Below are 22,373 nucleotides of genomic sequence, written 5' to 3' on the forward strand. Positions count from 1 at the left end.
AGGGAAGGATGAGTGCAAAAATTCCGAAAACGGAAGTGATGGGAGCCGGTACGCCCGGGTCCGACCGTCTGAAATCCCGTGTCCGTAGCTTGAAAAATGACCGAGTTAGAGCACTTTGAAAATTAATTCCATAGAAATGACTGGGGAAAAACAGAGCGAAAAACGAGTGTAGCGGACGAACGAGTGCGGGTATCGGAAAGCTGTATACAAGCCCACATCGTCGCTATAGGACGCACGATTTCCAGGTGGAACGGAGTCGATAGCTCGAAAGCTGCGGGACTAGTTAAGCGGACAAGGAAACGCGGAATAATAAAAATAATAATAAAAATAATAATAATATGACTTACGGATAACAATATATTGCGCCGCTGCTTAAAGCAGCAGGCGCAACATAATAATATGACTTACGGATAACAATATGTCGCGCCGCTGCTTACAGCAGCAGGCGCAACATAACTAGAGGTCTGCATTTCCAGGAGGAAACGCGAGATGTTGCGCCGCCTAAATCCCTGCCCCCCGATCCGCGTCTTTCCCGCTTAAAGCGAGGTCCTCGATACGGTAAACCCGCGTGGGTCACTAGGCGACGCTTATGGTGAAGGAGTTTACTGCTAAGCTGTTGGTAGTGGGATGTTAAGAGAGCACTCTCCCACAGCAGTTTACATTGGACTCTATGGAGCTCTGTAGGCCGTGAATGGAAAACGGGGTCAAAGGTCATGAAGCGGGTGGGCTATCGGCCCATAATTTCACGTGGTGGGACCGTGGACTCTCGGGTCTGCCCGTTTGAATTCTGGTGTCTCTAGCTCGAAAACTGAGCGTGTGACAGCAGTTTGAAAGTTTGACAAAAGTTTATGGACATTTTTCCATTCAGTCCTATGGGAGAAAACACGAAGCTTCAAATGCTTACTGTGCGAAAACTATGCAACTTTTCCAAAAGCTGTATACAAGCCCGCATCCCACAGGGAAGCTCTACGAATGAAACTTTGAACGGAGTCGATATCTCGAAAACTGTGGGCGGAGTTAACCGGACAAGAATGAACGATCCTCAGAATGAAGGGCAGCAAACGTAACACTAGAGGTCTGCATTTCCAGGAGGAAACGCGAGATGTTGCGCCGCCTAAACCCCTGCCCCCCGATCCGCGTCTTTCCCGCTTAAAGAGAGGCTGTCGGTACGATAAACCCGCGTGGGTCACTAGGCGACGCCTATGGTGAAGGAGTTTACTGCTAAGCTGTCGGTAGTGGGATGTTAAGAGAGCACTCTCCCACAGCAGTTTACATTGGACTCTATGGAGCTGTGTAGGCCGTGAATGGAAAACGGGGTCAAAGGTCATGAAGCGGGTGGGCTATCGGCCTATAGTTTCACGTGGTGGGACCGTGGACTCTCGGGTCTGCCCGTTTGAGTTCTGGTGTCTCTAGCGCGAAAACTGACCGTGTGACAGCAGTTTGAAAGTTTGACAAAAGTTTATGGACATTTTTCCATTCATTCCTATGGGAGTAAAGATGAAACTTCAAATGGTTACTGTGCGAAAACTATGCAACTTTTCCAAAAGCTGTATACAAGCCCGCATCCCACAGGGCAGCTCTACGAATGAAACTTTGAACGGAGTCGATATCTCGAAAACTGTGGGCGGAGTTAACCGGACAAGAATGAACGATCCTCAGAATGAAGGGCAGCAAACGTAACACTAGAGGTCTGCATTTCCAGGAGGAAACGCGAGATGTTGCGCCACCTAAACCCCCGCCCCCCGATCCGCGTCTTTCTCGCTTAAAGCGAGGTCCTCGATACGGTAAACCCGCGTGGGTCACTAGGCGACGCCTATGGTGAAGGAGTTTACTGCTAAGCTGTCGGTAGTGGGATGTTAAGAGAGCACTCTCCCACAGCAGTTTACATTGGACTCTATGGAGCTGTGTAGGCCATGAATGGAAAATGGGGTCAAAGGTCATGACGTGGTTGGGCTATCGGCCCATAATTTTACGTGGTGGGACCGTGGACCCTCGGGTCTGCCCGTTTGAATTCTGGTGTGTCTAGCTCGAAAACTGACCGTGTGACAGCAGTTTTAAAGTTTGACAAAAGTTTATGGACATTTTTCCATTCATTCCTATGGGAGTAAAGATGAAAGTTCAAAGGCTTCCTGTGCAAAAACTATGCAACTTTTCCAAAAGCTGTATACAAGCCCGCATCCCACAGGGAAGCTCTACGAAACAAACTTTGAACGGAGTCGATATCGCGAAAACTGTGGGCGGAGTTAACCGGACAAGAATGAACGATCCTCAGAATGAAGGGCAGCAAACGTAACACTAGAGGTCTGCATTTCCAGGAGGAAACGCGAGATGTTGCGCCGCCTAAACCCCCGCCCCCCGATCCGCGTCTTTACCGCTTAAAGCGAGGTCCTCGATACGGTAAACCCGCGTGGGTCACTAGGCGACGCTTATGGTGAAGGAGTTTACTGCTAAGCTGTTGGTAGTGGGATGTTAAGAGAGCACTGTCCCACAGCAGTTTACATTGGACTCTATGGAGCTGTGTAGGCCGTGAATGGAAAACGGGGTCAAAGGTCATGAAGCGGGCGGGGTATCGGCCTATAATTTCACGTGGCGGGACCGTGGACTCTCGGGTCTGCCCGTTTGAATTCTGGTGTCTGTAGCTCGAAAACTGAGCGTGTGACAGCAGTTTGAAAGTTTGACAAAAGTTTATGGACATTTTTCCATTCATTCCTATGAGAGTAAAGATGAAACTTCAAATGCTTACTGTGCAAAAACTATGTAACTTTTCCAAAAGCTGTATACAAGCCCACATCCCACAGGGAAGCTCTACGAATGAAACTTTGAACGGAGTCGATATCTCGAAAACTGTGGGCGGAGTTAACCGGACAAGAATGAACGATCCTCAGAATGAAGGGCAGCAAACGTAACACTAGAGGTCTGCATTTCCAGGAGGAAACGCGAGATGTTGCGCCGCCTAAACCCCCTTCCACCGATCCGCGTCTTTCCCGCTTAAAGCGAGGTCCTCGATACGGTAAACCCGCGTGGGTCACTAGGCGACGCTTATGGTGAAGGAGTTTACTGCTAAGTTGTCGGTAGTGGGATGTTAAGAGAGCACTCTCCCACAGCAGTTTACATTGGACTATGTGGAGCTGTGTAGGCCGTGAATGGAAAACGGGGTCAAAGGTCATGAAGCGGGTGGGCTATCGGCCCATAATTTCACGTGGTGGGACCTTGGACTCTCGGGTCTGCCCGTTTGAGTTCTGGTGTCTCTAGCTCGAAAACTGAGCGTGTGACAGCAGTTTGAAAGTTTGACAAAAGTTTATGGACATTTTTCCATTCATTCCTACGGGAGAAAAGATGAAACTTCAAATGCTTACTGTGCGAAAACTATGCAACTTTTCCAAAAGCTGTATACAAGCCCGCATCCCACAGGGAAGCTCTACGAATGAAACTTTGAACGGAGTCGATATCTCGAAAACTGTGGGCGGAGTTAACCGGACAAGAATGAACGATCCTCAGAATGAAGGGCAGCAAACGTAACACTAGAGGTCTGCATTTCCAGGAGGAAACGCGAGATGTTGCGCCGCCTAAACCCCTGCCCCCCGATCCGCGTTTTTCCCGCTTAAAGCGAGGTCCTCGATACGGCAAACCCACGTGGGTCACTAGGCGACGCTTATGGTGAAGGAGTTTACTGCTAAGCTGTCGGTAGTGGGATGTTAAGAGAGCACTCTCCCACAGCAGTTTACATTGGACTCTGTGGAGCTCTGTAGGCCGTGAATGGAAAACGGGGTCAAAGGTCATGAAGCGGGTGGGCTATCGGCTCTTAATTTTACGTGGTGGGACCGTGGACCCTCGGGTCTGCCCGTTTGAATTCTGGTGTCTCTAGCTCGAAAACTGAGCGTGTGACAGCAGTTTGAAAGTTTGACAAAAGTTTATGGACATTTTTCCATTCATTCCTATGGGAGTAAAGATGAAACTTCAAATGGTTACTGTGCGAAAACTATGCAACTTTTCCAAAAGCTGTATACAAGCCCGCATCCCACAGGGCAGCTCTACGAAACAAACTTTGAACGGAGTCGATATCTCGAAAACTGTGGGCGGAGTTAACCGGACAAGAATGAACGATCCTCAGAATGAAGGGCAGCAAACGTAACACTAGAGGTCTGCATTTCCAGGAGGAAACGCGAGATGTTGCGCCGCCTAAACCCCCGCCCCCCGATCCGCGTCTTTCCCGCTTAAAGCGAGGTCCTCGATACGGTAAACCCGTGTGGGTCACTAGGCGACGCTTATGGTGAAGGAGTTTACTGCTAAGCTGTTGGTAGTGGGATGTTAATAGAGCACTGTCCCACAGCAGTTTACATTGGACTCTATGGAGCTCTGTAGGCCGTGAATGGAAAAGGGGTCAAAGGTCATGAAGCGGGTGGGCTATCGGCCCATAGTTTTACGTGGTGGGACCGTGGACCCTCGGGTCTGCTCGTTTGAGTTCTGGTGTCTCTAGCTCGAAAACTGACCGTGTGACAGCACTTTGAAAGTTTGACAAAAGTTTATGGACATTTTTCCATTCATTCCTAAGGGAGAAAAGTTGAAACTTCAAATGCTTACTGTGCGAAAACTATGTAACTTTTCCAAAAGCTGTATACAAGCCCGCATCCCACAGGGAAGCTCTACGAAACAAACTTTGAACGGAGTCGATATCTCGAAAACTGTGGGCGGAGTTAACCGGACAAGAATGAACGATCCTCAGAATGAAGGGCAGCAAACGTAACACTAGAGGTCTGCATTTCCAGGAGGAAACGCGAGATGTTGCGCCGCCTAAACCCCTGCCCCCCGATCCGCGTCTTTCCCGCTTAAAGCGAGGTCCTCGATACGGTAAACCCACATGGGTCACTAGGCGACGCTTATGGTGAAGGAGTTTACTGCTAAGCTGTCGGTAGTGGGATGTTAAGAGAGCACTCTCCCACAGCAGTTTACATTGGACTCTATGGAGCTGTGTAGGCCGTGAATAGAAAACGGGGTCAAAGGTCATGAAGCGGGTGGGCTATCGGCCCATAATTTCACGTGGCGGGACCGTGGACTCTCGGGTCTGCCCGTTTGAATTCTGGTGTCTCTAGCTCGAAAACTGACCGTGTGACAGCAGTTTGAAAGTTTGACAAAAGTTTATGGACATTTTTCCATTCATTCCTATGGGAGTAAAGATGAAACTTCAAATGCTTACTGTGCGAAAACTATGTAACTTTTCCAAAAGCTGTATACAAGCCCGCATCCCACAGGGAAGCTGTACGAATGAAACTTTGAACGGAGTCGATATCTCGAAAACTGTGGGCGGAGTTAACCGGACAAGAACGAACGATACTCAGAATGAAGGGCAGCAAACGTAACACCAGGAGGAAACGCGAGATGTTGCGCCGCCTAAACCCCCGCCCCCCGATCCGCGTCTTTCCCGCTTAAAGCGAGGTCCTCGATACGGTAAACCCGCGTGGGTCACTAGGCGACGCTTATGCTGAAGGAGTTTACTGCTAAGCTGTTGGTAGTGGGATGTTAAGAGAGCACTCTCCCACAGCAGTTTACATTGGACTCTATGGAGCTCTGTAGGCCGTGAAAGGAAAACGGGGTCAAAGGTCATGAAGCGGGTGGGCTATCGGCCCATAATTTTACGTGGCGGGACCGTGGACCCTCGGGTCTGCCCGTTTGAGTTCTGGTGTCTGTAGCTCGAAAACTGACCGTGTGACAGCAGTTTGAAAGTTTGACAAAAGTTTATGGACATTTTTCCATTCATTCCTATGGGAGAAAAGATGAAACTTCAAAGGCTTACTGTGCAAAAACTATGCAACTTTTCCAAAAGCTGTATACAAGCCCGCATCCCACAGGGCAGCTCTACGAAACAAACTTTGAACGGAGTCGATATCTCGAAAACTGTGGGCGGAGTTAACCGGACAAGAATGAACGATCCTCAGAATGAAGGGCAGCAAACGTAACACGAGAAGTTGCGCCGCCTAAACCCCCGTCCCCCGATCCGCGTCTTTCCCGCTTAAAGCGAGGTCCTCGATATGGTAAACCCGCGTGGGTCACTAGGCGACGCTTATGGTGAAGGAGTTTACTGCTAAGCTGTCGGTAGTGGGATGTTAAGAGAGCACTCTCCCACAGCAGTTTACATTGGACTCTATGGAGCTCTGTAGGCCGTGAATGGAAAACGATACCTTTTGAATTCCACCTTTAAAAACAATTCCACCTTAAGAAACCCAGAATTGTATTGAAATGTCCACATCACAGGCCAAAAGAGTCTTAAAAGCAAAAAAAGATGGCCAATACATTTTAAATACCACCTTAATAAAAATTCCACCTTAAGAAACCCACAGTTGTATTGACACGTCCACCTTTAAAAATGACCACTTTAAATAAAGCTTAAAATGTCGAAAAGACAGGCAGTATATTGTAAATGAGGTATTCTTAAAAAATTCCACCTTAAGAAACCCTGGATAATTAAGATGTCCCCCTTAAAAATGACCTTTAAAGTGTTACAGACTGCCTGTGTATTTCTGTGGCCCTCACAGCTCTCCCTGTCAGTCTCTGCCTCTGCCCCTCCCCCTCCCCCCTCTCTCTCTCTCACACGCACGCTCACAGAACACAACTGACAGACTCATGATTCAATGAATTTCGACCCGTGGCGCACCTTCCAAAAAACCTCAAATATCTCAAAAACTTTTCCAGGTCCAAAAATGAACGAAGCATACCGTAGCGACAAGGAGAGTCTGGTGCTCGAGATGGTGTAAACATTTTTGCACTTTGAGCGAGATTTGATGGTGTAATTACGAGTTAAAAACAGGCAAAGTTTTGAAAATCTGCGTGCCGAGCCGCTCTTAAAATACATTGAGCTCTATGGGAGGAAAACCCTCCCAAGTGTCAAACAAAAATTCATAACTCAAGAACGGTATTCTCAAACGGTCTGAAACTTACAAGTGTGAGAAAGAGGAAATTTCTCTACCATTTAAAGTTTAAATGAAGTCTGTAGGTGAAAGTATAAGGAAGTTATGGTATAATGTTCGGCAGAAAAATTAAAAAGAAAAAAAATAATTTCAATGGGTTCCTATGGGAGCGTACCCACCCTCCGAACAAATGCTTATAGCTCGGAAAGTTTTCCCCACATCACTTAACCGTATATACCGTTGCGACAAGGAGAGTCTGGGGATCGATGTGGTATAAAAAAATTGCAGATTAAGTGAGAATTGAGCATGTTATGACGAGTTAAAAACAGGAGAAAATTTTAGAAACCGCACTCTGAGCTGCTCCAAAAATACATTGAACCCTATGGGAGCCGAAACCCTCCCTAGTGCCGAACAAAAATTCATAACTCAAAAACCGTATTTTCAATAATGTTCAAATTTAGAGGTCTTAGAAAGGACAAGTTTCTCTACCATTTAAAATTTAAATGAAGTTTCTAGGTGAAAGTATGAGGAAGTTATGGCGATTTGTTCGGCTGAAAAGTGAAAAACCCGTTTTCTGAGAAGGAATCTACAGTGTATGATGTCACCCACTCTAAGAGCCTCCCATTGAAATGAATGGAGGGATTTTGAAGGAGTGATAGAAAGGGAAGGATGAGTGCAAAAATTCCGAAAACGGAAGTGATGGGAGCCGGTACGCCCGGGTCCGACCGTCTGAAATCCCGTGTCCGTAGCTTGAAAAATGACCGAGTTAGAGCACTTTGAAAATTAATTCCATAGAAATGACTGGGGAAAAACGGAGCGATAAACGAGTGTAGCGGACGAACGAGTGCGGGTATTGGAAAGCTGTATACAAGCCCACATCGTCGCTATAGGACGCACGATTTCCAGGTGGAACGGAGTCGATAGCTCGAAAGCTGCGGGACTAGTTAAGCGGACAAGGAAACGTGGAATAATAAAAATAAAAATAATAACTAGAGGTCTGCATTTCCAGGAGGAAACGCGAGATGTTGCGCCGCCTAAACCCCTGCCCCCCGATCCGCGTCTTTCCCGCTTAAAGCGAGGTCCTCGATACGGTAAACCCGCGTGGGTCACTAGGCGACGCTTATGGTGAAGGAGTTTACTGCTAAGCTGTCGGTAGTGGGATGTTAAGAGAGCACTCTCCCACAGCAGTTTACATTGGACTCTATGGAGCTCTGTAGGCCGTGAATGGAAAACGGGGTCAAAGGTCATGAAGCGGGCGGGGTATCGGCCTATAATTTCACGTGGTGGGACCTTGGACTCTCGGGTCTGCCCGTTTGATTTCTGGTGTCTCTAGCTCGAAAACTGAGCGTGTGACAGCAGTTTGAAAGTTTGACAAAAGTTTATGGACATATTTCCATTCATTCCTATGGGACAAAAGATGAAACTTCAAATGCTTACTGTGCTAAAACTATGCAACTTTTCCAAAAGCTGTATACAAGCCCGCATCCCACAGGGAAGCTCTACGAATGAAACTTTGAACGGAGTCGATATCTCGAAAACTGTGGGCGGAGTTAACCGGACAAGAACGAACGATCCTCAGAATGAAGGGCAGCAAACGTAACACTAGAGGTCTGCATTTCCAGGAGGAAATGCGAGATGTTGCGCCGCCTAAACCCCTGCCCCCCGATCCGCGTCTTTCCCGCTTAAAGCGAGGTCCTCGATACGGTAAACCCGCGTGGGTCACTAGGCGACGCTTATGGTGAAGGAGTTTACTGCTAAGCTGTCGGTAGTGGGATGTTAAGAGAGCACTGTCCCACAGCAGTTTACATTGGACTCTATGGAGCTGTGTAGGCCGTGAATGGAAAACGGGGTCAAAGGTCATGAAGCGGGTGGGCTATCGGCCTATAATTTTATGTGGTGGGACCTTGGACCCTCGGGTCTGCCCGTTTGAGTTCTGGTGTCTCTAGCTCGAAAACTGAGCGTGTGACAGCAGTTTGAAAGTTTGACAAAAGTTTATGGACATTTTTCCATTCATTCCTATGGGAGAAAAGATGAAACTTCAAATGCTTACTGTGCGAAAACTATGCAACTTTTCCAAAAGCTGTATACAAGCCCGCATCCCACAGGGTAGCTCTACGAATGAAACTTTGAACGGAGTCGATATCTCGAAAACTGTGGGCGGAGTTAACCGGACAAGAATGAACGATCCTCAGAATGAAGGGCAGCAAACGTAACACTAGAGGTCTGCATTTCCAGGAGGAAACGCGAGATGTTGCGCCGCCTAAACCCCCGCCCCCCGATCCGCGTCTTTCCCGCTTAAAGCGAGGTCCTCGGTACGGTAAACCCGCGTGGGTCACTAGGTGACGCTTATGGTGAAGGAGTTTACTGCTAAGCTGTCGGTAGTGGGATGTTAAGAGAGCACTCTCCCACAGCAGTTTACATTGGACTCTATGGAGCTCTGTAGGCCGTGAAAGGAAAACGGGGTCAAAGGTCATGAAGCGGGTGGGCTATCGGCCCATAATTTTACGTGGTGGGACCGTGGACCCTCGGGTCTGCCCGTTTGAGTTCTGGTGTCTCTAGCTCGAAAACTGACCGTGTGACAGCAGTTTTAAAGTTTGACAAAAGTTTATGGACATTTTTCCATTCATTCCTATGGGAGTAAAGATGAAACTTCAAATGCTTACTGTGCTATAACTATGTAACTTTTCCAAAAGCTGTATACAAGCCCACATCCCACAGGGAAGCTCTACGAAACAAATTTTGAACGGAGTCGATATCTCGAAAACTGTGGGCGGAGTTAACCGGACAAGAATGAACGATCCTCAGAATGAAGGGCAGCAAACGTAACACTAGAGGTCTGCATTTCCAGGAGGAAACGCGAGATGTTGCGCCGCCTAAACCCCCGCCCCCCGATCCGCGTCTTTCCCGCTTAAAGCGAGGTCCTCGATACGGTAAACCCGCGTGGGTCACTAGGCGACGCTTATGGTGAAGGAGTTTACTGCTAAGCTGTTGGTAGTGGGATGTTAAGAGAGCACTGTCCCACAGCAGTTTACATTGGACTATGTGGAGCTGAGTAGGCTGTGAATGGAAAACGGGGTCAAAGGTCATGAAGCGGGTGGGCTATCGGCCCATAATTTCACGTGGTGGGACCTTGGACTCTCGGGTCTGCCCGTTTGAGTTCTGGTGTCTCTAGCTCGAAAACTGAGCGTGTGACAGCAGTTTGAAAGTTTGACAAAAGTTTATGGACATTTTTCCATTCATTCCTATGGGAGAAAAGATGAAACTTCAAATGCTTACTGTGCGAAAACTATGCAAATTTTCCAAAAGCTGTATACAAGCCCGCATCCCACAGGGAAGCTCTACGAATGAAACTTTGAACGGAGTCGATATCTCGAAAACTGTGGGCGGAGTTAACCGGACAAGAATGAACGATCCTCAGAATGAAGGGCAGCAAACGTAACACTAGAGGTCTGCATTTCCAGGAGGAAACGCGAGATGTTGCGCCGCCTAAACCCCTGCCCCCCGATCCGCGTCTTTCACGCTTAAAGCGAGGTCCTCGACACGGTAAACCCGCGTGGGTCACTAGGCGACGCTTATGGTGAAGGAGTTTACTGCTAAGCTACTGCTAAGTAGTGGGATGTTAAGAGAGCACTGTCCCACAGCAGTTTACATTGGACTATGTGGAGCTGTGTAGGCCGTGAATGGAAAACGGGGTCAAAGGTCATGAAGCGGGTGGGCTATCGGCCCATAATTTCACGTGGTGGGACCTTGGACTCTCGGGTCTGCCCGTTTGAGTTCTGGTGTCTCTAGCTCGAAAACTGAGCGTGTGACAGCAGTTTGAAAGTTTGACAAAAGTTTATGGACATTTTTCCATTCATTCCTATGGGAGAAAAGATGAAACTTCAAATGCTTACTGTGCGAAAACTATGCAACTTTTCCAAAAGCTGTATACAAGCCCGCATTCCACAGGGAAGCTCTACGAATGAAACTTTGAACGGAGTCGATATCTCGAAAACTGTGGGCGGAGTTAACCGGACAAGAATGAACGATCCTCAGAATGAAGGGCAGCAAACGTAACACTGGAGGTCTGCATTTCCAGGAGGAAACGCGAGATGTTGCGCCGCCTAAACCCCCGCCCCCCGATCCGCGTCTTTCCCGCTTAAAGCGAGGTCCTCGATACGGTAAACCCGCGTGGGTCACTAGGCGACGCTTATGGTGAAGGAGTTTACTGCTAAGCTGTCGGTAGTGGGATGTTAAGAGAGCACTCTCCCACAGCAGTTTACATTGGACTCTATGGAGCTCTGTAGGCCGTGAAAGGAAAACGGGGTCAAAGGTCATGAAGCGGGTGGGCTATCGGCCCATAAATTCACGTGGTGGGACCGTGGACTCTCGCGTGTGCCCGTTTGAATTCTGGTGTCTCTAGCTCGAAAACTGACCGTGTGACAGCAGTTTTAAAGTTTGACAAAAGTTTATGGACATTTTCCCATTCATTCCTACGGGAGAAAAGATGAAACTTCAAAGGCTTACTGTGCGAAAACTATGCAACTTTTCCAAAAGCTGTATACAAGCCCGCATCCCACAGGGAAGCTCTACGAAACAAACTTTGAACGGAGTCGATATCTCGAGAACTGTGGGCTGAGTTAACCGGACAAGAATGAACGATCCTCAGAATGAAGGGCAGCAAACGTAACACTAGAGGTCTGCATTTCCAGGAGGAAACGTGAGATGTTGCGCCGCCTAAACCCCCGTCCCCCGATCCGCGTCTTTCCCGCTTAAAGCGAGGTCCTCGATACGGTAAACCCGCGTGGGTCACTAGGCGACGCTTATGGTGAAGGAGTTTACTGCTAAGCTGTTGGTAGTGGGATGTTAAGAGAGCACTCTCCCACAGCAGTTTACATTGGACTCTATGGAGCTCGGTAGGGCGTGAATAGAAAACGATAAATTTTGAATTCCACCTTTAAAAACAATTCCACCTTAAGAAACCTAGAATTGTATTGAAATGTCCACATCACAGGCCAAAAGCAAAAAAAGATGGCCAATACATTTTAAATACCACCTTAATAAAAATTCCACCTTAAGAAACCCACAGTTGTATTGACACGTCCACCTTTAAAAATGACCACTTTAAATAAAGCTTAAAATGTCGAAAAGACAGCCAGTATATTGTGAATGAGGTATTCTTTAAAAATTCCACCTTAAGAAACCCTGGATAATTAAGACGTCCCCCTTAAAAATGACCTTTAAAGTGTTACAGACTGCCTGTGTATTTCTGTGGCCCTCACAGCTCTTCCCCTCAGTCTCTGCCTCTGCCCCTCCCCCTCCCCCCTCTGTCTCTCTCACACGCATGCTCACAGAATACAACTGACAGACTCATGATTCAATGAATTTCGACCGGGGAGCACCCTCCAAAAAATCACCCGTAGCTCGAAAACTTTTCCCAACCAAAATTGAACGAAGCATACCGTAGCGACAAGGAGAGTCTTGTGCTCGAGATGGTGTAAAAAATTTTGCACTTTGAGCGAGATTTGATGGTGTAATTACGAGTTAAAAACAGGCAAAGTTTTGAAAATCTGCGTGCCGACCCGCTCTTAAAATACATTGAGCTCTATGGGAGGAAAACCCTCCCAAGTGTCAAACAAAAATTCATAACTCAAGAACGGTATTCTCAAACGGTCTGAAACTTACAAGTTTGAGAAAGGGGAAATTTCTCTACCATTTAAAATTTAAATGAAGTCTGTAGGTGAAAGTATAAGGAAGTTATGGTGAAATGTTCGGCAGAAAATTGAAAAAGAAAAAAAATAATTTCAATGGGTTCCTATGGGAGCGTACCCACCCTCCGAACAAATGCTTATAGCTCGGAAAGTTTTCCTCACATCACTTAACCGTATATACCGTTGCGACAAGGAGAGTCTGGGGATCGATATGGTATCAAAAATGTGCAGATTAAATGAGAATTGAGCATGTTATGACGAGTTAAAAACAGGAGAAAATTTTAGAAACCGCACTCTGAGCTGCTCCAAAAATACATTGAACCCTATGGGAGCCGAAACCCTCCCTAGTGCCGAACAAAAATTCATAACTCAAAAACCGTATTTTCAATAATGTTCAAATTTAGAGGTCTCAGAAAGGACAAGTTTCTCTACCATTTAAAATTTAAATGAAGTTTCTAGGTGAAACTATGAGGAAGTTATGGCGATTTGTTCGGCTGAAAAGTGAAAAAACGGCTTTTTGCCACTGAAACTACAGTGGATGACATCACCCCCACTCTAAGAGCCTCCCATTGAAATGAATGGAGGGATTTTGAAGGAGGAAAAGAAAGGGAAGGATGAGTGCAAAAATTCCGAAAACGGAAGTGATGGGAGCCGGTACGCCCGGGTCCGACCGTCTGAAATCCCGTGTCCGTAGCTTGAAAAATGACCGAGTTAGAGCACTTTGAAAATTAATTCCATAGAAATGACTGGGGAAAAACAGAGCGATAAACGAGTGTAGCGGACGAACGAGTGCGGGTATCGGAAAGCTGTATACAAGCCCACATCGTCGCTATAGGACGCACGATTTCCAGGTGGAACGGAGTCGATAGCTCGAAAGCTGCGGGACTAGTTAAGCGGACAAGGAAACGCGGAATAATAAAAATAATAATAAAAATAATAATAATATGACTTACGGATAACAATATATTGCGCGCTGCTGCTTAAAGCAGCAGGCGCAACATAACTAGAGGTCTGCATTTCCAGGAGGAAACGCGAGATGTTGCGCCGCCTAAACCCCCGCCCCCCGATCCGCGTCTTTACCGCTTAAAGCGAGGTCCTCGGTACGGAAAAACCCGCGTGGGTCACTAGGCGACGCTTATGGTGAAGGAGTTTACTGCTAAGCTGTCGGTAGTGGGATGTTAAGAGAGCACTGTCCCACAGCAGTTTACATTGGACTCTATGGAGCTCTGTAGGCCGTGAATGGAAAACGGGGTCAAAGGTCATGAAGCGGGTGGGCTATCGGCCCATAATTTCACGTGGTGGGACCGTGGACCCTCGGGTCTGCCCGTTTGAGTTCTGGTGTCTCTAGCTCGAAAACTGACCGTGTGACAGCAGTTTGAAAGTTTGACAAAAGTTTATGGACATTTTTCCATTCATTCCTATGGGAGTAAAGATGAAACTTCAAATGCTTCCTGTGCGAAAGCTATGCAACTTTTCCAAAAGCTGTATATAAGCCCGCATCCCACAGGGAAGCTCTACGAAACAAACTTTGAACAGAGTCGACATCTCGAAAACTGTGGGCGGAGTTAACCGGACAAGAATGAACGATCCTCAGAATGAAGGGCAGCAAACGTAACACTAGAGGTCTGCATTTCCAGGAGGAAACGCGAGATGTTGCGCCGCCTAAACCCCCGCCCCCCGATCCGCGTCTTTACCGCTTAAAGCGAGGTCCTCGATACGGTAAACCCGCGTGGGTCACTAGGCGACGCTTATGGTGAAGGAGTTTACTGCTAAGCTGTTGGTAGTGGGATGTTAAGAGAGCACTGTCCCACAGCAGTTCACATTGGACTCTATGGAGCTGTGTAGGCCGTGAATGGAAAACGGGGTCAAAGGTCATGAAGCGGGTGGGCTATCGGCCTATAATTTTACGTGGTGGGACCTTGGACCCTCGGGTCTGCCCGTTTGAGTTCTGGTGTCTCTAGCTCGAAAACTGAGCGTGTGACAGCAGTTTGAAAGTTTGACAAAAGTTTATGGACATTTTTCCATTCATTCCTATGGGAGTAAAGATGAAAGTTCAAAGGCTTCCTGTGCGAAAACTATGCAACTTTTCCAAAAGCTGTATACAAGCCCGCATCCCACAGGGCAGCTCTACGAAACAAACTTTGAACGGAGTCGATATCTCGAAAACTGTGGGCGGAGTTAACCGGACAAGAATGAACGATCCTCAGAATGAAGGGCAGCAAACGTAACACTAGAGGTCTGCATTTCCAGGAGGAAACGCGAGATGTTGCGCCGCCTAAACCCCTGCCCCCCGATCCGCGTCTTTCCCGCTTAAAGCGAGGTCCTCGACACGGTAAACCCGCGTGGGTCACTAGGCGACGCTTATGGTGAAGGAGTTTACTGCTAAGCTGTTGGTAGTGGGATGTTAAGAGAGCACTGTCCCACAGCAGTTTACATTGGACTATGTGGAGCTGTGTAGGCCGTGAATGGAAAACGGGGTCAAAGGTCATGAAGCGGGTGGGCTATCGGCCCATAATTTCACGTGGTGGGACCTTGGACTCTCGGGTCTGCCCGTTTGAGTTCTGGTGTCTCTAGCTCGAAAACTGAGCGTGTGACAGCAGTTTGAAAGTTTGACAAACGTTTATGGACATTTTTCCATTCATTCCTATGGGAGAAAAGATGAAACTTCAAATGCTTACTGTGCTAAAACTATGCAACTTTTCCAAAAGCTGTATACAAGCCCGCATCCCACAGGGAAGCTCTACGAATGAAACTTTGAACGGAGTCGATATCTCGAAAACTGTGGGCGGAGTTAACCGGACAAAAATGAACGATCCTCAGAATGAAGGGCAGCAAACGTAACACTAGAGGTCTGCATTTCCTGGAGGAAACGCGAGATGTTGCGCCGCCTAAACCCCTGCCCCCCGATCCGCGTCTTTCCCGCTTAAAGCGAGGTCCTCGACACGGTAAACCCGCGTGGGTCACTAGGCGACGCTTATGGTGAAGGAGTTTACTGCTAAGCTGTTGGTAGTGGGATGTTAAGAGAGCACTGTCCCACAGCAGTTTACATTGGACTATGTGGAGCTGTGTAGGCCGTGAATGGAAAACGGGGTCAAAGGTCATGAAGCGGGTGGGCTATCGGCCCATAATTTCACGTGGTGGGACCTTGGACTCTCGGGTCTGCCCGTTTGAGTTCTGGTGTCTCTAGCTCGAAAACTGAGCGTGTGACAGCAGTTTGAAAGTTTGACAAAAGTTTATGGACATTTTTCCATTCATTCCTATGGGAGAAAAGATGAAACTTCAAATGCTTACTGTGCGAAAACTATGCAACTTTTCCAAAAGCTGTATACAAGCCCGCATCCCACAGGGAAGCTCTACGAATGAAACTTTGAACGGAGTCGATATCTCGAAAACTGTGGGCGGAGTTAACCGGACAAGAATGAACGATCCTCAGAATGAAGGGCAGCAAACGTAACACTAGAGGTCTGCATTTCCAGGAGGAAACGCGAGATGTTGCGCCGCCTAAACCCCCGTCCCCCGATCCGCGTCTTTCCCGCTTAAAGCGAGGTCCTCGATACGGTAAACCCGCGTGGGTCACTAGGCGACGCTTATGGTGAAGGAGTTTACTGCTAAGCTGTCGGTAGTGGGATGTTAAGAGAGCTCTCTCCCACAGCAGTTTACATTGGACTCTATGGAGCTCTGTAGGCCGTGAATGGAAAACGGGGTCAAAGGTCATGAAGCGGGTGGGTTATCGGCCCATAATTTCACGTGGTGGGACCGTGGACCCTCCGGTCTGCCCGTTTGAGTTCTGGTGTCTCTAGCTCGAAAACTGACCGTGTGACAGCAGTTTGAATGTTTGGCAAAAGTTTATGGACACTTTTCCATTCATTCCTATGGGAGAAAACACAAAACTTCAAATGCTTACTGTGCGAAAACTATGTAACTTTTCCAAAAGCTGTATACAAGCCCACATCCCACAGGGAAGCTCTACGAATGAAACTTTGAACGGAGTCGAAATCTCGAAAACTGTGGGTGGAGTTAACCGGACAAGGAATGAAGATCCTCAAAATGAAGGGCAGCAAACGTAACACTAGAGGTCTGCATTTCCAGGAGGAAACGCGAGATGTTGCGCCGCCTAAACCCCCGTCCCCCGATCCGCGTCTTTCCCGCTTAAAGCGAGGTCCTCGATACGGTAAACCCGCGTGGGTCACTAGGCGACGCTTATGGTGAAGGAGTTTACTGCTAAGCTGTCGGTAGTGGGATGTTAAGAGAGCACTCTCCCACAGCAGTTTACATTGGACTCTATGGAGCTCTGTAGGCCGTGAATGGAAAACGATACATTTTGAATTCCACCTTTAAAAACAATTCCACCTTAAGAAACCCAGAATTGTATTGAAATGTCCACATCACAGGCCAAAAGAGTCTTAAAAGCAAAAAAAGATGGCCAATACATTTTAAATACCACCTTAATAAAAATTCCACCTTAAGAAACCCACAGTTGTATTGACACGTCCACCTTTAAAAATGACCACTTTAAATAAAGCTTAAAATGTCGAAAAGACAGCCAGTATATTGTGAATGAGGTATTCTTTAAAAATTCCACCTTAAGAAACCCTGGATAATTAAGACGTCCCCCTTAAAAATGACCTTTAAAGTGTTACAGACTGCCTGTGTATTTCTGTGGCCCTCACACCTCTCCCGGTCAGTGTCTGCCTCTGCCCCTCCCCCTCCCCCCTCTCTGTCTCTCACACGCACGCTCACAGAATACAACTGACAGACTCATGATTCAATGAATTTCGACCGGTGGCGCACCTTCCAAAAAACCTCAAATATCTCAAAAACTTTTCCAGGTCCAAAAATGAACGAAGCATACCGTAGCGACAAGGAGAGTCTGGTGCTCGAGATGGTGTAAAAATTTTTGCACTTTGAGCGAGATTTGATGGTGTAATTACGAGTTAAAAACAGGCAAAGTTTTGAAAATCTGCGTGCCGACCCGCTCTTAAAATACATTGAGCTCTATGGGAGGAAAACCCTCCCAAGTGTCAAACAAAAATTCATAACTCAAGAACGGTATTCTCAAACGGTCTGAAACTTACAAGTGTGAGAAAGGGGAAATTTCTCTACCATTTAAAGTTTAAATGAAGTCTGTAGGTGAAAGTATAAGGAAGTTATGGTGAAATGTTCGGCAGAAAATTGAAAAAGAAAAAAAATAATTTCAATGGGTTCCTATGGGAGCGTACCCACCCTCCGAACAAATGCTTATAGCTCGGAAAGTTTTCCTCACATCACTTAACCGTATATACCGTTGCGACAAGGAGAGTCTGGGGATCGATATGGTATAAAAAATTTGCAGATTAAGTGAGAATTGAGCATGTTATGACGAGTTAAAAACAGGAGAAAATTTTAGAAACCGCACTCTGAGCTGCTCCAAAAATACATTGAACCCTATGGGAGCCGAAACCCTCCCTAGTGCCGAACAAAAATTCATAACTCAAAAACCGTATTTTCAATAATGTTCAAATTTAGAGGTCTTAGAAAGGACAAGTTTCTCTACCATTTAAAATTTAAATGAAGTTTCTAGGTGAAACTATAAGGAAGTTATGGTGATTTGTTCGGCTGAAAAGTGAAAAAACGGCTTTTGGCCACTGAAACTACAGTGGATGACATCACCCCCACTCTAAGAGCCTCCCATTGAAATGAATGGAGGGATTTTGAAGGAGGAAAAGAAAGGGAAGGATGAGTGCAAAAATTCCGAAAACGGAAGTGATGGGAGCCGGTACGCCCGGGTCCGACCGTCTGAAATCCCGTGTCCGTAGCTTGAAAAATGACCGAGTTAGAGCACTTTGAAAATTAATTCCATAGAAATGACTGGGGAAAAACGGAGCGATAAACGAGTGTAGCGGACGAACGAGTGCGGGTATCGGAAAGCTGTATACAAGCCCACATCGTCGCTATAGGACGCACGATTTCCAGGTGGAACGGAGTCGATAGCTCGAAAGCTGCGGGACTAGTTAAGCGGACAAGGAAACGCGGAATAATAAAAATAATAATAAAAATAACTAGAGGTCTGCATTTCCAGGAGGAAACGCGAGATGTTGCGCCGCCTAAACCCCTGCCCCCCGATCAGCGTCTTTCCCACTTAAAGCGAGGTCCTCGATACGGTAAACCCACGTGGGTCACTAGGCGACGCTTATGGTGAAGGAGTTTACTGCTAAGCTGTCGGTAGTGGGATGTTAAGAGAGCACTCTCCCACAGCAGTTTACATTGGACTCTGTGGAGCTCTGTAGGCCGTGAATGGAAAACGGGGTCAAAGGTCATGAAGCGGGTGGGCTATCGGCCCATAATTTCACGTGGTGGGACCGTGGACCCTCGGGTCTGCCCGTTTGAGTTCTGGTGTCTCTAGCTCGAAAACTGACCGTGTGACAGCAGTTTGAAAGTTTGACAAAAGTTTATGGACATTTTTCCATTCTTTCCTATGGGAGTAAAGATGAAATTCAAATGCTTCCTGTGCGAAAACTATGCAACTTTTCCAAAAGCTGTATACAAGCCCGCATCCCACAGGGCAGCTCTACGAAACAAACTTTGAACGGAGTCGATATCTCGAAAACTGTGGGCGGAGTTAAACGGACAAGAATGAACGATCCTCAGAATGAAGGGCAGCAAACGTAACACTAGAGGTCTGCATTTCCAGGAGGAAACGCGAGATGTTGCGCCGCCTAAACCCCCGTCCCCCGATCCGCGTCTTTCCCGCTTAAAGCGAGGTCCTCGATACGATAAACCCACGTGGGTCACTAGGCGACGCTTATGGTGAAGGAGTTTACTGCTAAGCTGTCGGTAGTGGGATGTTAAGAGAGCACTCTCCCACAGCAGTTTACATTGAACTCTATGGAGCTCTGTAGGCCGTGAATGGAAAACGGGGTCAAAGGTCATGAAGCGGGTGGGCTATCGGCCCATAATTTTACGCGGCGGGACCGTGGACCCTCGGGTCTGCCCGTTTGAGTTCTGGTGTCTCTAGCTCGAAAACTGACCGTGTGACATCAGTTTGAAAGTTTGACAAAAGTTTATGGACATTTTTCCATTCATTCCTATGGGAGTAAAGATGAAACTTCAAATGCTTCCTGTGCGAAAACTATGCAACTTTTCCAAAAGCTGTATACAAGCCCGCATCCCACAGGGCAGCTCTACGAATGAAACTTTGAACGTAGTCGATATCTCGAAAACTGTGGGCGGAGTTAACCGGACAACAATGAACGATCCTCAGAATGAAGGGCAGCAAACGTAACACTAGAGGTCTGCATTTCCAGGAGGAAACGCGAGATGTTGCGCCGCCTAAACCCCCGCCCCCCGATCCGCGTCTTTCCCGCTTAAAGCGAGGCCCTCGATACGGTAAACCCGCGTGGGTCACTAGGCGACGCTTATGGTGAAGGAGTTTACTGCTAAGCTGTCGGTAGTGGGATGTTAAGAGAGCACTCTCCCACAGCAGTTTACATTGGACGCTATGGAGCTCTGTAGGGTGTGAATAGAAAACGATACATTTTGAATTCCACCTTTAAAAACAATTCCACCTTAAGAAACCCAGAATTGTATTGAAATGTCCACATCACAGGCCAAAAGAGTCTTAAAAGCAAAAAAAGATGGCCAATACATTTTAAATACCACCTTAATAAAAATTCCACCTTAAGAAACACACAGTTGTATTGACACGTCCACCTTTAAAAATGACCACTTGAAATAAAGCTTAAAATGTCGAAAAGACAGCCAGTATATTGTGAATGAGGTATTCTTTAAAAATTCCACCTTAAGAAACCCTGGATAATTAAGACGTCCCCCTTAAAAATGACCTTTAAAGTGTTACAGACTGCCTGTGTATTTCTGTGGCCCTCACACCTCTCCCGGTCAGTGTCTGCCTCTGCCCCTCCCCCTCCCCCCTCTCTGTCTCTCACACGCACGCTCACAGAATACAACTGACAGACTCAGGATTCAATGAATTTCGACCGGGGGGACCCTTCAAAAAATGACCCGTAGCTCGAAAACTTTTCCCAACCAAAATTGAACGAAGCATACCGTAGCGACAAGGAGAGTCTGGCGCTCGAGATGGTGTAAAAATTTTTTCAGTTTGAGCGAGAATTGATGGTGTAAAAATGAGTTAAAAAAGGGCAAATTTGAGAAAATTTGGCTTTCTGAAAATACATTGAACTCTATGGGAGCCGAAACGTCCTACTGCCAAACAAATCTTCATAACTCCAGAACCGTATCTTCAAATGATTTCAAATCTACATATTTTAGAAAGGAGAAGTTTCTCTACCATTTGAAAGTAAAATGAAGTCTGTAGGTGAAAGTATAAGGAAGTTATGGCAAAATGTTCGGCTAAAAGTTGAATATCGAAAAAGGACAGGCATATTCATTTCAATGTATTCCTATGGGAGCGTACCCACCCTCCGAACAAATGCTTATAGCTCAGAAATGTTATCCCAAATGGCTAAACTGCATATACCGTTGCGACAAGGAGAGTCTAAGGAAGAAGCTGGTATAAAAAATTAGCAGTTTGAGCGAGAATTGACCGTGTTATGACGAGTTAAAAACAGGAGAAAAATTTAGAAACCGCACTCTGAGCCGCTCCAAAAATACATTGAACTCTATGGGAGCCAAAACCCTCCCTAGTGCCGAACAAAAATTCATAACTCAAAAACCGTATTATCGATTACGTTCAAATTTACAGATGCTAGAAAGGACAAGTTTCTATATCATTTAAAATTTAAATGAAGTTTTTAGGTGAAAGTATGAGAACGTTATGGTGAATTGTTCGGCTGAAAAGTGAAAAAACGGTTTTGGCCAGTGAACCCAGAGTGTCTATGATGTCACCCACTCTAAATGTCTTCCATACAAGTGAATGGAGGGATATTCAAGGAGGAATAGAAAGAGAGGGATGAGTGCGAGAGGTCCGAAAACGGAAGTGACGGGTCACGGTGCGCCCGGGTCCGACCGTCTGAAATCTCGTGTCCGTAGCTTGAAAATTGACCGAGTTAGAGCAGTTCGAAAATTAATTCCATAGAAATGACTGGGGAAAAACGGAGCGATAAACGAGTGTAGCGGACGAACGAGTGCGGGTATCGGAAAGCTGTATACAAGCCCACATCGTCGCTATAGGACGGACGATTTCCAGGTGGAACGGAGTCGATAGCTCGAAAGCTGCGTGACTAGTTAGGCGGACAAGGAAACGCGGAATAATAAGAATAATAATAATAATAATAATATGACTTACGGATAACAATATATCGCGCCGCTGCTTACAGCAGCAGGCGCAACATAATAATAATATGACTTACGGATAACAATATATTGCGCCGCTGCTTAAAGCAGCAGGCGCAACATAACTAGAGGTCTGCATTTCCAGGAGGAAACGCGAGATGTTGCGCCGCCTAAACCCCCGTCCCCCGATCCGCGTCTTTCCCGCTTAAAGCGAGGTCCTCGATACGGTAAACCCGCGTGGGTCACTAGGCGACGCTTATGGTGAAGGAGTTTACTGCTAAGCTGTCGGTAGTGGGATGTTAAGAGAGCACTCTCCCACAGCAGTTTACATTGGACTCTATGGAGCTGTGTAGGCCGTGAAAGGAAAACGGGGTCAAAGGTCATGAAGCGGGTGGGCTATCGGCCTATACTTTCGCGTGGTGGGACCGTGGACTCTCGGGTCTGCCCGTTTGAGTTCTGGTGTCTCTAGCTCGAAAACTGACCGTGTGACAGCAGTTTAAAAGTTTGACAAAAGTTTATGGACATTTTTCCATTCATTCCTATGGGAGTAAGG

Source organism: Hoplias malabaricus, chromosome X2, assembly GCF_029633855.1.
Source record: "Hoplias malabaricus isolate fHopMal1 chromosome X2, fHopMal1.hap1, whole genome shotgun sequence".
Classification (NCBI taxonomy): domain Eukaryota; kingdom Metazoa; phylum Chordata; class Actinopteri; order Characiformes; family Erythrinidae; genus Hoplias; species Hoplias malabaricus.